Raw genomic sequence first — 14,704 nt, forward strand, 5'->3', positions numbered from 1 at the left:
GAGCCTTTTCATTAAGCTATTCCAAAGCCTCCCTTTACATCTTTTGCTTTTGTGTTTGAAAATGAGAAATTCATCAAAGAGTAAAGTGTAGGTCATCCAAAAATTGGAAAGGAGAGGGAAGATTGCTGTCCTAGATCCCAGATTGAGGAAATTGAACTTGGCTAAATAAATTTCTCTTTCTTCTGCAGAGTCAAACATTTTCATCATGTCACTTCACTTATCCAGATCTTGATTTACTCATCTGTAAACTGTAGAATTGAGGAGCTAGGAGGGTTGGGTTAGAGGTGCCTACTAACGTAGGATAGGAATAACTAACTTGAGTTCTATGACTCTTTTTCTTTAATATAGTGTGATGACTATTTCAATATAATTAGTTTCTTTGGCAAGTCTTTTTTGGTTTGAACTTTGATAAGTTCTACCAGACTGCCAAAAGATTGATATGAACTCTAACTGAATCCATTGTATTTCCATGGTCAGGAAAGATATGAACTCTAAATGAGCTTACCCTCTTCCTATGGTCAACCTTATCACCCTCAAAGGAAGGGCACATTCATGGGACTATTTTATCTTGTCAGCATGACTAAGGCTTGATCAACCCACCAGATTAGTAAGGATCCTGCAGATAAAGGACCCTCCTTTTCTCTGAATAGGCACACTAGAAATACTCTTGCCCTACATACAAGCAGTCTTTGTGAGCAGAGCATCCTCACTATCCTGTATTAACATTTCCCTCTTCCCGTGAACCCATCATGTAGACAGAATGCTCCTGGAGTTCATTCTCTACTAAGACCCTCCCTAACTCCTCCCTAACTCTCTAGACCTGGCCCTTAGTTACCCTCTCCCTCTTTACCTCTGACTTTTAAATTGTCCCCTTTCTAAGTTCAAATCTACCCTCAGAAACTTAGTAGCTAGGTCAGGGCCTCTTAAACTTTTTCCACTTGCAATCCCTTTTCACCCAAAGATTGTCCCCTTCACTCACAGTCAGCAGCTAGGTCATTTTAATCAGCCTGCTGCACCCTTTTATGAAAATTAAAAGACTCCTTGTGGCTATGATAAGGCCTTTATAAGTTTTTCACATTCCAAACTGCTCTCCCAAAAGCTGGTGCTTCATCAAGGGCATTAGATTATATAATTCAAAAAGAGTTAGGGGACTTTTGCTTTATAATAAAGCTTCTTAAATGTGAATCACATCCTCATATGGGATCATGTAACTGAATGTAGGGGTGATGAAATTATGTTTTAGTATCTGAAAATGTTTGATTCGTATACCTATTTTATATAACTATATACCCAGTGTCATGTAAGAATTTTTCAGGCAAAAAGCTGTTGCAAGTGGAAAAAGTTTAAGCAGCCCTGCTTTAGAAGATATATTAGATTCCTCAGAGTTCAAACACATCAATAATCCTATAATCATTTTTATAATTTTGTATGTGTGTGTGTGTATATATATGTATATATATATACGTATATATGTGTATATATGTGTGTGTGTGTGTGTGTGTGTGTATATATATATATATATATATATATATATATATATATATATATATAAAGTATGTAGGAGTATATACTCCTATATATGTACCTATTTGTGTCTAATGGTAGTATCTCTAGGGCAGGGTGTAGGGAGAGAAGAAAAAAATGGAGAAAAAATTTACATATTAACTGTTATATATTTTAAAAGAATAACAATTTGTATATAGTAGAGTTATAGTTTCATGTAATCGCCTTTTTATTACCATGTTTTGGAAATGTTTGCTTTATTCCGTAAATTAAAAATGAAATAAATTCTAAAAAATATTATAACCATTAGGGGACAAAGAGGGATAGGGGGAAAGGAAAGGAAAAAGATCATTTAATTAAGAATTGGACTTAAAATATATAAAATGTCAGTATAAATGAGGACAAAATGTTACTCTTAATAAACATAAACAAGAATTTGGGAGAAACTAGTGGAATTCTTGTATCCATTTGTTCTATTGTTGATTTATAACCATAACATAATTTTCTTCAACCAGCTTAATTCCTGTTTCTTGCCCAATTCCCCATTGACTCCTAAGTAATGTTTTAATTCTCTTTTGTGCTCTCTTTGCTACTGAATCAACAGCAAAATTTATCTTTCTTTCATTTGCCAAATCCCAGCAAATTTAGAGGGAAAAAAATACTATGAAAAGACAAAGCAGTTGCAAGGGGCAAGGGGAGATGTATTGTTTCATTCCAATGACTCAGCACTAGTACAAAGGTGTTTAATCATTATATTAAATCAAAGCAATGTAAATTATATAATTCATATTCATACATTTTTGTAGAAAGACAAATTAATTCTGTCATTGGATTGAGCTGTTTCTGGCTCAGACAAATAATCATAATCATATATGATAACTAACTTTCATATAGTTCTTTAACACTTGCAAAATACTTTCTGCTCATTTGATCCTTATAATAAGCCTGTGAGGTAAGTAATATTATCATCCCCATTTAACAGATGAGGAACCTCAGGATCAGATAATCGAAGTGATTTGTCTGGACTCACAAAACAAGTAAGTGAATTAGGAGGACTTTCAACTCAAGTCTTCCTGACTCCTAGCCCAGTGGACTTTCCATTATGTTACACTTCCTACATTTTAACTGATATGGTACAGCCGTTATCAGGAATACGTGAACTCTAACCACTGTCAACCTTATCCTACACAAAGGGAAGCCATATTCCTGGGACTGTTACCTCATAAGTATGACTAAAACTTACTTACCAAATCAGTAAGGATCGAACATAAAGGAGGAGAATTAGAGATACTCTTATCCTTTGTTAACCTTTGTGACCAAAGCACCCTCCTTATCCTGTCTTAGTATATCCCATTTTCTGTATACCCATCATTCAGTTGCTGATACAGAGAGAAAGACCATGGAAATTTGTTCTCTACTAGGACCCTCTAACTCCTCCCCACCTTTACCTCCCTTCTCCCTCTGCCTCTAACCTTTAAATGGCATCTCTTCTCTAACAGCTTGTCCCTAAACCATTTTTATTAGTTTCTGCATCTTTAATGAAATAAAGGGCTACAATAATAACTTTGTGAGTTTTTCATATTTTGAACCACTCTTCCAGAACTTGGTGCTTCATCAGTAATGGCACTAGTTTTGTCATAAAGTGGTCAATTGTTTATTTCAGAAATGTAATGGCCATCATTAGATCCACCAATCTATCCCTTAAGTGATTGCTTGGAAAACATCATTTTACTAGCTGAAATAGTTAAATTAACCTTATTAGCTCCATGTTTCTTCCCACTCCCATTTGACCAGCCTTGACATAATTGCCTCGCCAAGTTTTAGTAATCTGGCTCTGCCATACCAGTTATCTTGACCTCAACTAAAATTCTCCTCAGCTTTGATTTTCCTTGCCTCTGATTCTCAAAACTCTAGTGAAGTGTCTGTTTCTAACTTTGCTCTTAGAATCTCTGAACTGGGGACTCTAACATCTTTGATACCTGAGTATATCAACATTGGAAAAAATCTTAAAATGTAATATTGCCATTGGAATTCAGTCCCACAAAGATATGAATCATCAGCATAGAAATGATGCACATAGGAACTGCAGTTTCTCAAATGCAATCTAAGTAATACTTGTTCATATTAACCTTAGTCCTTTGTTCCACAATAGTACATGTCCTATATAGATGACCTGGTTCATGAAGTGACTATTCAATTGTCTGTCATAATCTGGACAAAAGTCATTTTTCATCCACTTGGTTTTTCCTATGTAGTTTGTGAAATCAATCTCTTTTGATCATTTAGAGATCTCATTGAGAATATTTGCATCATTCTGGTGCTTGATGTAAACTGTACAATTTGATCATGTGTAAACAGGAATGTCTGGAGTGCTTCACTATAGACACAGAATTGCCTACATTTAGCTTCTGTTCAGAACATTTTCCTTTACAACACCTATAACTGAGAGAAAATATTTTTCAAGAACTTTAGTAATTACCATTTGCTTAGCAGCAATTGATATATATATATATGTAATTTTAAATTATTCATAATTGTTTAGTAACATTAGGTATAACAGGAGTAAGCCCGAATTTTCCTTTCCTGGTGGGATATATATAAAGCATTTACATATATTCTCTTTGATTTCCCACCACTCCATAGAACTTTGCAGAATAGTTTTTTAACCAGATTTGACAGAAGAGCTTATACTATGGAATGAACAGCAACAACAATCTTCTAATTAACTCTGGAGCCAGAAGAATGAATGAATTAGGATTTGCTAAGCCAGAATTGAGCGGGTATACAATATAACATGTATATGAAGAGCTAGACTTTCTCTATAGTGCTCTCTTTCCTTTGTGGCTACAAGAAGACACTATGCCTTTGAGCTACTTCTCAAAATGCTGGATAGGGTTTGGACTCTAATCTAACCATGGTTAGCAGCCCCAACCATAGCTCCTTGTGTATGTTCTTTTGTAGTCTTTGGCAGGAAAAAAAAGTATTTTAAGACAGAAGTGTACAAACAATTTTGTGAGTTTGGGAGCTTTACAAGTCCCATCAGAGGTTCCATTCAAGGATAAAAGGAGCCTCAGGATAAGGAGACAAGTCCTAGTTATGTAGTAAAGAAAGGTACTGACCATCAGAGCCCAGCAGACAGTTACACAGAAAGAAAGCTCCATGAAGGTAGCAAAGGATTTCTAGGACAAAAAAATTGGGAGATTCTCATTTGTCATGAGTGTTGGAATGGGTTATTCCTGCCATTATGTTTTAAGTTTGTGCTCACTTTATTCATAGATACTGTGGGTACTTGTAACCCTGGTTTCAAGTTGGGAATGTTTATATTTAACTGTCCCATAACTTCATTTTTAAAATCTATGTACAATTGCTATTACTTTTAAATATACAATAAAATTATCATGTAAATTTCTTTTTTCTTTTTTTTCTTTCTTACTTCCACCTTGCTCTAGAGGTAGCCACCATTAGACACAACTACAGATAGATAAATAGATAATGTATATATATGTAAATATGTATGTATATTCACACACACATATATAATTATTTTGTACATACAACTATTTGTCAGTTTTTTCTTTGGATGTAGAGAGTATCTTTCTGTATGTGTTTGTTATAGTTAATTTGAGTATAATAAATTATTTGTCAAAATAAATTACTTGCTCAAAGTCATTCTTAAAACCATATTGCTGCTATTGTATATAATGTTCTCTTGGTTCTGCTCATTTTTACCTTCATTATTTCATGCAAGTCTTTCCATGTCTTTTCTAAGATCACTGAGATTATTTCTTTTTTTTCCTTTTTTTCTTTTTTTTTTAAAGCATTTTATTTACAAAACATATGCAAGGGTAATATTTTACCATTGACCCTTGCAAAGTTTTCTGTTCCAAATTATCCCCTCCTTCCCCCCACCCTTTCCCTAGATGGCAGTTAGTCCAATACATGTTAAATATGTTAAAATACATATTAAATCCAGTATATGTATATATATTTATTATCTTGCTGCACAAGAAAGATCAGATCAAAAAGGAAGAAAAAAAAACTGGGAAAGAAAATAAAATGCAAGCAAACAGAGTGAGAATGCTATGTTGTGGTCCACACTCAGTTCCTACATAGGCATGTAGATGCTCTCTTCATCACTGAACAATTGGAATTGGTTTGAATCATCTCATTGAATCAGTTGAAGAGACTGAGCTCATTTCTGATAGCACAATAATATTGTGTCATCACAATGATGTACCAGAACTTTTCCTCCCATTCCCCAATTGATGGCCATTCCTATAATTTCTTGTTCTTTGTTATCACAAGAGAACTGCTATAAACATTTTAGAATCTACAGGTTTTTTTTTTCTTTTTTTCCTAAACATCTTTGGAAGTAGACCTAATAATGGCATTGCTAGTTCTAAGGATATAGGTACTTTAAAATGCTTGGATCATTTCACAATTCCACCAACAATGACTTAGTGTCCCAATTTTTCCATATGTTCTCCAACATTTTTCACTTTGTCTTCAATCATTTAAGGCAATCTGGTAGGTCTAAAATGCTATATCAATTGTCATAACTCCTTAATACATACTTTTCCTAAAAGCTAATAATGCTTAAACAGCTAATTGTTCAAGGAAAGAATTCCAGTAAGGACTCTTGAATGATATCATTAGCCATTTGGGGTTGTTCCTACAACACTGAGCATATTAGCAATTGCTTTTTTGAAATTCCAACTGAAATTTCAAATGAGTTTGGGAGTATGGTGTTATATAAGGTTATATAAGGTGTTACAGAGGAGGTGTTATATAAGCTTATCATATTTCTGATACTTGATGAGTTCATAAAATTCCAACTTATTTTATTGATGTGTAAATTGAGACAAAGAAAAGTTAAGTGACTTTGCACATGTCATATAAAGTCACAGAGCTGGAATTCAAATTCATCTTCTGTTAGAATCCTAGTGTTAACTCAATGGAATTGATAGAAACAAATGCTTAAGTTTACACCTTTGAGAGTTCACACATTAGCTCACACATTAGAGTTCACAAGTTCGGGAGACTCACAAGTCAGAAGCCCACAAGCCTACTCTCTCAGAGGAGGAGTCAACTTTTGGGTTCACACCTTTAAGAGATCATATATATAAGGAGCTCCTGGAGTCAGAAGTAGGAGACTTGAAGAGATTGAGAGCCAGAGTTCAATTGGGAGATTGAGAAGCCAGGAGTCGGAGTTGAGCTAGAGGCAGAAGCTGGAAGAGCTAAAAGACAAGCTGCAAGAACTCTTGGAACCAAGGAAGGAGATAGGCTTCTAAGAAAACTAATCGGGTTATTTTGGAAGAGATAATAAAAGATTGTACTTTAATCCCTGGTTGCATTTGAGGTGTTTATTACTTGAACTGAAATTAAGGCTGCCTCCAGAAGCCCCCAGAGAAACCTGCTCCCAGAGAGAAGGATCATATATTACAGAAAAGAAGAGAACATCACAATGTTCTGACTCTTAAGTTCGTCACTCTTTCTGTTGCACCAAGCGTTTGTTCCTCAATCTAATTTGATTAGTCTAGTTCTAATTAGCATAATCCATGAAAGGAACAAAATTTCAATTTCTTTAAAATATTCTTCACAAATCATATGACTCCCTAATTCAAATTCAAACTCTCACTCCGCACCCCTAGAAATTCAAAGAATACTTAGTGAAGAATGAGAAACTACTGATTCATATAAGTGATAGAAGATCACCTCAGAAAAAAATGTGGATTACCCATCATCCATCAGGAAGTCACTCAAATTAGGCATGGCCCTGGCAGATTGAAGATTAGGTGACCTTCCAAAGTCATTTCTGGTCACTGAATAAGAGATCAGGACTGGATCTGTGATTCCATCAGCATAGGCAATGCTAGATGAGGAAACTCCCTTATCAGCACTTTCTAATTCTGTCAATTATAGTCATAGAGTTGTTCTGAGTGCTCAGAGATAAAAATAATTTGCCCAAGGCCACACATCCAATGTGTAGCAGAGACAGGATTTGAACAACATGAACAGAGACAGGAGTCTTCTTGGCTCCAAGGCCACCCCTCTGTTCATCTGTCTCTGTTTCTGTCTCTCTCTCTCACTTATTGTCTCTTTGCCTCTGTCTCTGTCTTTCTGTCTCTCTCTCTCTGTCTCTTTCTTTCTCTTGTCTCTCTCTCTCCTTTCCCTCTCTCCCTCCTCTCTGTCTCTCTTCCGTCCCTGTCTCTCTACATGCTGTCTCTCTTATTTCATACCCATAAGTCAATCCTATAGAATTCCTGAAGCATCTAAGTGATACAGTGGCCAGAGTGCCAGCCTTGTGAGTTCAAAGCCCATTTTAGTCACTTAGCAGCTGTGTGATGGTCAAAGGAACTGTCCAATTTGGAGTTCAGTTTTCTTCCAAGTTGAGTCGTCTCTAACTCTGCGCTGAACAGCCCCACCCTCTCTTTCCTTATTCTGGAAGCTTCTGAGAATGTCCCTGTGTTACATTCGTATAACAGAGGCTTGTTAGAGCCAAACCCAGCATCTACATGTCAATGAAATCAGATATGGGAAGAATCTACCTCATCTGTAGCATTAAAGAGTCCGGGTATGGGAAAGGTAGGACTCTTTCAATGGAAAACTGCTTCCTCCATTGAATAATATCCATAGTGACAGTGTGTGTCAGTGTTAGTGCTGGCGTTGGTGTGGGGGAGGGCGATGGCGAAAGCGATGGTGAATGATAAAATTGGTAAGGGGCAGGGTGTGGTGGATAGAGTGCTGGGCCTGGAGTCAGGAAGACTCATTTTTCTAAGTTCAAATATGACCTCAGACACTTACTATCTATATGACCCAAGGCAAGTCATCTAACCCTGTTTGCCTCAGTTACCTAGTCTGTTAAATTAATTGGAAAAAGATAATCTTTGCTAAGAAAACCCCAAATTGGGTCACGAAGAATCAAATGTGACTGAAAACAATTGAACAACAGCATAGAATTTCTGGCCTCAGCAGTATTTGGGATAGGAGATTTTTGTCCTTTTATTTTCATTCCAAGCTGTGTCACTTGCATGGCTCCCTATTAAACAAATTACTAAGCAGCAGGCTTTGAGCACAGGCTGTTGCCATGATGTACATAACCTTTTCATTTCTGGAAACACACAATCAGTCATGAGCTTAGAGATTAGTTGTTAAAGTTCAATTTGGTTCCTGGGAAATTGTATAGGATTCCTAGTTTGATGTGAATGTTACAGAATTGCTGGTGCTGAACAGTACAGCTAACAAGATATACAAAGAGCAGGAGGGAAAGGGGAGCAGGGGAGGGAGAATTTGGCTTCTGTCATCTCAAAGTGAAAGACCAAGGAGAATTTTGCCCTCTGGGCAGACAAAAGAAATTGATAGGAGAGAACTTGTATAAGGCAGGGGATATTTGTGCTTTTTAAAATGTTTCTCTTTCATACTGACATTTAAGTAAACTCCCTGACCAAGTCACCAAACCTTCTAAGTGATTTCAGGCAACTAAGACCAAGTTACAGGCAAGTCATGCATGTTCAGCAAGTTTCCATACCAAGAGGTCCCCATTAGGGTGAAATAGCAGGTCTGGACATGAATGTGTATGCACATATGCAAATGTAGGTGTATCCATATTAATATTGTATGTATGTATTGTATATGTATATTGTGTATACACATGTGTGTATATGCACATGCATGTTTAAGTGTGCGTGTACATACACACATATATACACACGTGTAAACTTGAAGGTAGATGGCACTATAACACAATGAATAAAGTATCAGGCTTGTATTCAAAAAGACCTGAGTTCAAATTCTACCTCAGACATTTGCTAGCTGTGTGACCCTTGACAAGTCATTTAACTCTGTTTACCTCATTTCTTTTATCTATAAAATGGGCTGGAGAAGCAAATGGCAAATTATTCCAGTGTCTTTGCCAAGAAAACCCCACAAAGAGTCAAACAAGACTGGAACAACTGAACAACAACAAGCATATATGTGTGTGTGTGTGTCACACACACACACACACACACACATATACACACATACACATGTATATACATATATGTATATACTCACATAGATACATACATACAGATGCATAACTATTTAGTTGTATATATGTAGTTAGCTTAATTACAATGCAGACTCTGAATAGTCTATGATTTAAAATGGAAAGCAAAACTAGCATAAAGCAAATTATTGATGATTATAGGAGAGTGATGTACAGTTGAAAGTACATATATTTCAAAAGAACTATTATTGTCTTGGTCTAATGATTCCAAATTCTTTCTTATAGCAAGCCTAAATACTGATTGTAATTATTATTTTTCAGTGAGGATGTATGTGTAGTTATATGTATACATATTTTTTCTTTAAAGATGATATAGGTGTACATGTAAATGAATACATAGATATCATTATGTTTTCAAGAACAGCCATAGAGGAACAGCCCATAAGATTTTAGATTTGGATTTGGAAAAGAATACAGAGGTCATCTATCCCACTCCCCTCACTTTATAAAGAAAATGACAATGAAAGAAGTTAAATGGCCTGTCTAGGGTTAGCCAGCTAATTAATACCTGTCTATGGAGTAGGTAGCCTAATAAAATAGGAGTTCTGGATTTGGAGCAAAGGCCCTGAGGTTGAATCTTACTTCTACTATCTGTATGATCTGGAGTAAATCTTCTTACCTCCCCTGATCTCAGTTTCCTTGCCTGTGAAAATAAACTTTAACTGACTTATTTCAAAGATGATTTCTAACTCTAAATCCTATCAATCTATTATATTTAAGAGATTTTATGAGTAGCAGTGAAAAAAGTATATTATCTCAAATAATGTAGAAAAAAAGTTGATTCTGGAGGTGAAGAGAAGATAGATTGAGTTTGGTCAACAGTATTCTTTTGGTACTTAAGAAATATAAACAATTATCCAACTTTTAATTTACAAACAGCTAGAAGATTAGAGGAAAAAAGGAAGTGAATAATAAGTAGAATGGCTTTCTAAAGAATAAATCATGCCAGGCAAATTTAATTTCCTTTCTAAGCAGAGTGACAGTCTGCATAGATAAGGGAAGGCAGTAAATGTCATATATCTGAACTTCAATAAGAATTTTGCTTCCATTCTATGTAACATTTCCTTAGTAGAGGAAGAGAATAAGATAAAGGTCATACTACATGACATCAGGTCTTTCTATGTAGCATTCACCCCTTCTCCCCATCACCAACAAAACTATCTTCATGTATACATTTTTATTTTTTTCCAGCCAATTTTTAATTGTATCTGACTCTTCATAATTCCATTTGGGGTTTTCTTTTCAAAGATGCTGGTTTGCTATTTCCTTCTCCAATTTATTTTATAGATGAGGAAACTGAGACAAATAGGGGTAAAATCACTTGCTCAGGATCACACAGCTGAATTGAACTCAAGAATTCTATCTGTTGTACCATTTCAATTATTTCATACACCATAGGTTCCTCCTAAACTCTCAGGGGTTTGAGGCATTCTGTGAGTTGGCACCTATTTAAAACCAGAGCTCACAAGCCTTTACCACCATGTTTACATTTACTTGGCTAACTAGGAGAGAGAGGACACAATTCAAAACATGGGCAAGTGTTAGGATTCTTACAAGGTGCTAAGTAAGCAGAATTGAGGAGAGAATGGTTAAATCTAGTTTAACATTGATTTAATTCTACAACAAATAATGGTTTCCTAGTGATATGATTGGTGTATACTCAGTGTGGAACATATAAAGAGGAGCTGTCAGGGCCAGAAAGGTCAAGCCCACTAGAGCTTTCTGAGGCAGAGACAGATTCATTCCATTGTCCACCTTTGCTGTGGCTGGAGGCTCGAGCACAAACCTTTGGAAGATGAGGAGATTCAGAAGCCAGGGAAGGCAGTCAGGCAGAACTAAGGAAGACAGAGAAGTGGTGGCAGGCTGTCCTGTGGAGAACACTGAAACCAAGATCCAGAAGGCCTCCAGAAAACTAGCCGAGCCCCAAGTGAAGGAGATAAGACTTTGAAGGAGACAATAAAGGATTTGGACTTTAATTCCTGATTGCACTTGTGATTACTGAACTGAAACAAAGGCTGCTCCCAGAAGCCCCCCAAGAAACCTGCTCCCAGAGAATATTACATTTTAAAGAGAAGAATATTACAGGCAAGAAAGATTCCTCCCATGCCCTCAGAAATCTATCCTCCTTCAGGTGGCCATATCACCATGGGTGAAGGGTCACATGCCCAGAGAAATGTCCAGAACAACTCAAAACTTTGAATTGTTTGCATCCTTTGGTAATATCATCATGTCACTCTCAGCTCACTCTACTGTATGCTGTGTCAGATCTCTGGTGAACATTACATTATGCTTGCCAATTTCCACTGGGAATCATGATGTAAGTCTACAAACGATCCTGCCACTCTCTGCTAAAAGATTCTATTGTTCTTCAGTGTGGTGATTACTTCTTTGATTCCTGTTATCACCTGTTAATCTTCAGCTATGAGGGCTCTTCAGGGATATCTGCTGTACTGTTAAAATCTGTTGAGATTTAGCTGTGAGGAAGACTAGTATTTTGAAGGAACAATCAAGCTCTCTTTATTTTGCATGTCTGTTGTTGATGTCCATCTTTCATTCTCAAAGAGGACCGATGACATCAGACAAGTGATGTCTTGACTTGCAAGTGAATTACATTTAAGTGAGACAGAACTGAGCAAAGTTATCAGGTTCACTGTCTCCTCCAGAATCATCAAGGTTCAGTGGCAAGACAAATCAAGAGATGACCCCAGATGCAGTGGGAGTCCTTGACTTTTTTAAGCTGAGGTTTTTGCAGGTCTCAGTTTGTCTGAGAGAAGGTCAATTCAAAGATAAAGCTAGATAAGAAGTAAGGCAAAAGATGCTCTAGTTTGCCTTCATAAAAGAATCAATCTGGGAGGGGAAGATCCTCGGACTTTTTTGCCAAACAGAAACAACTGCTATTTACACTCATTCTCTGCCAAAAAAACACATTTGTATGTCTAAGGTCATGACAGATATACCCAATCAGTCAATAAGGAATAGAGAAAGTATCAGGCTAAAATTGTCCTTTTTAAAAACAGTATTTTATTTTCCCAAAGATCGTTTGTTTTCAACATTGATTTTTGTAAATGTTCTAATTTTTTCTCCCTTCCTTCTTTACTTTCCTTCTCCCTAAGACAGCAAGTAGTTTTTGCTTTAAATATATACCAATCCTTTTAAACATATCTCCATATTTGACATGTTGTACAAGAAAAATCAGAACAAAAGGGGAAAAATTACAAGAAAGAAAAAAAAATAAACAAAAAATACTATACTTCAATTCATATTTGGTCTCCATAGTTCACTCTCTGGATGTGATTGATATTTTCCACCCCAAGTCTATTGCAATTGCCTTGAATCACCACATTAAGAAAAGCCAAGTCTATCACAGTTGGCCATCACATAATCTTGTTGGAATTGTGTTCAATGTTCTCCTGGTTCTACTCACTGCACTAAACATCAATTAGGATTGTCTTTTTAACTCACTCTTTTCCTGCTCTCATTTGAGATCTCTGGTCCAAATCAACTATCCCTAGGTTAAGGAAACTCTTTAAAAATTCTATTCTAATTGTCAGTCTAATATCTTTCTGGCACATGCATAAACCCCATCAGCCCACTCAGCTAATGCACCCTTCTCTACCTAGAGGATGTTCAGGAACTTGCTTCTGATGACATAAAAGGGGAAAAGTCTTGGAGAGACTATGAATATATATAGACATTCTGTTAAGTTGCTCTAGTTGACTAACCACATGCTGAATGAGAGGCACTTTGATTGGCTTTAGAAGCATTCCCAAAAGCCCTGTTAACATCAACCATCACTTCTCTTGCTTCAGTTACTCTTGAAAATTTCAGCAATTCCTTCACCTATAACATGAAAAACCATATTGAAAGGATGAGGTATTATTGGCCCCAAGGAAAAGATGGTCTAGTTTACTACTTATTGCTCATAAGGCTCCAATTAGGGCATATTTTGAGTTTGATGCTCACCCTGATCATAGAATTGAGTACACTGATAGTCCAGATAGCGATAGGATGAAAAGAAGTCCTAAGTTAAGGTCTAGAAGTTGTTGATTATGATCCTTGACCTTTACATTTATTCCAATTCATTCTAAGTGAAGGGAGTAGAGCCCACATAGTCTCCATTAGCATTCAAGGATTCTTGGCAGGATGTTGCAGCCCAGCACCTACATTCAAATAACAATGGGCCCAGGATAGTGAAACTGAGACAAAGACTCTTGTGGCAGTCGTGTTACATCTGGACATTACAACAAACACATACTAGCTGTGTGAGCATGGAAAAATCACTTATCCTTTGTATTATAACTGTCTCTCTGTATTATTGTGGGGATCAAATAAGATAATATCTGTAAAGTGCTTAGCACAGTGTCTGACAATAGTAAGTGCTTAATAAATGCTTATTCCTCCCTTTCCTATTGGTTTGCATGCACACAGACCAGGAAGGAAACAACAAAAAGACGAGGTAAATCAATGGGGTGGCCAGCTTCTGCATGTTCCACATTCCTTCTTTATTATCCATACTTAGCAACAATAAAATCACAGAACTTTGATAAATATTCTAACCAGCACAAATGTACTCTTTTCATTTACAAAATGCCACTTCATCTTATTCTTAAATAGGTTTTTTGAACCCAAGCTAATGGTAACCACAAACTATATAAATTGAAGGGAATAAATAGGATTGTCAGTGACAATTTTGTTTGTTAAAATCCTAAGCATCCCAAATCATTATTAATCAGAGAAATGCAAATGAAGACAACTCTGAGATACCACTACACACCTGTCAGATTGGCTAGAATGACAGGGAAAGATAATATGGAATGTTGGAGGGGATGTAGGAAAACAAGGACACTGATATATTGTTGGTGGAATTGTAAATACATTCAGCCATTCTGGAGAGCAATTTGGAACTATGCTCAAAAAGTTATCAAACTGTGCATACCCTTTGACCCAGCATTATTACTACTGAACTTATATCCCAAAGAAATCTTAAAGAAGAGAAAGGGATCTGTATGTACAAGAATGTTTGCAGCAGCCCTCTTTGTAGTGGCCAGAAACTGGAAACTGAGTAGATGCCCATCATTTGGAAAATGGCTGAATAAATTGTGGCATATGAATATTATGGAATATTATTGTTCTGTAAGAAATGACTAAGAG

This window comes from Antechinus flavipes, chromosome 4, assembly GCF_016432865.1.
Source record: "Antechinus flavipes isolate AdamAnt ecotype Samford, QLD, Australia chromosome 4, AdamAnt_v2, whole genome shotgun sequence".
Classification (NCBI taxonomy): Eukaryota; Metazoa; Chordata; class Mammalia; order Dasyuromorphia; family Dasyuridae; genus Antechinus; species Antechinus flavipes.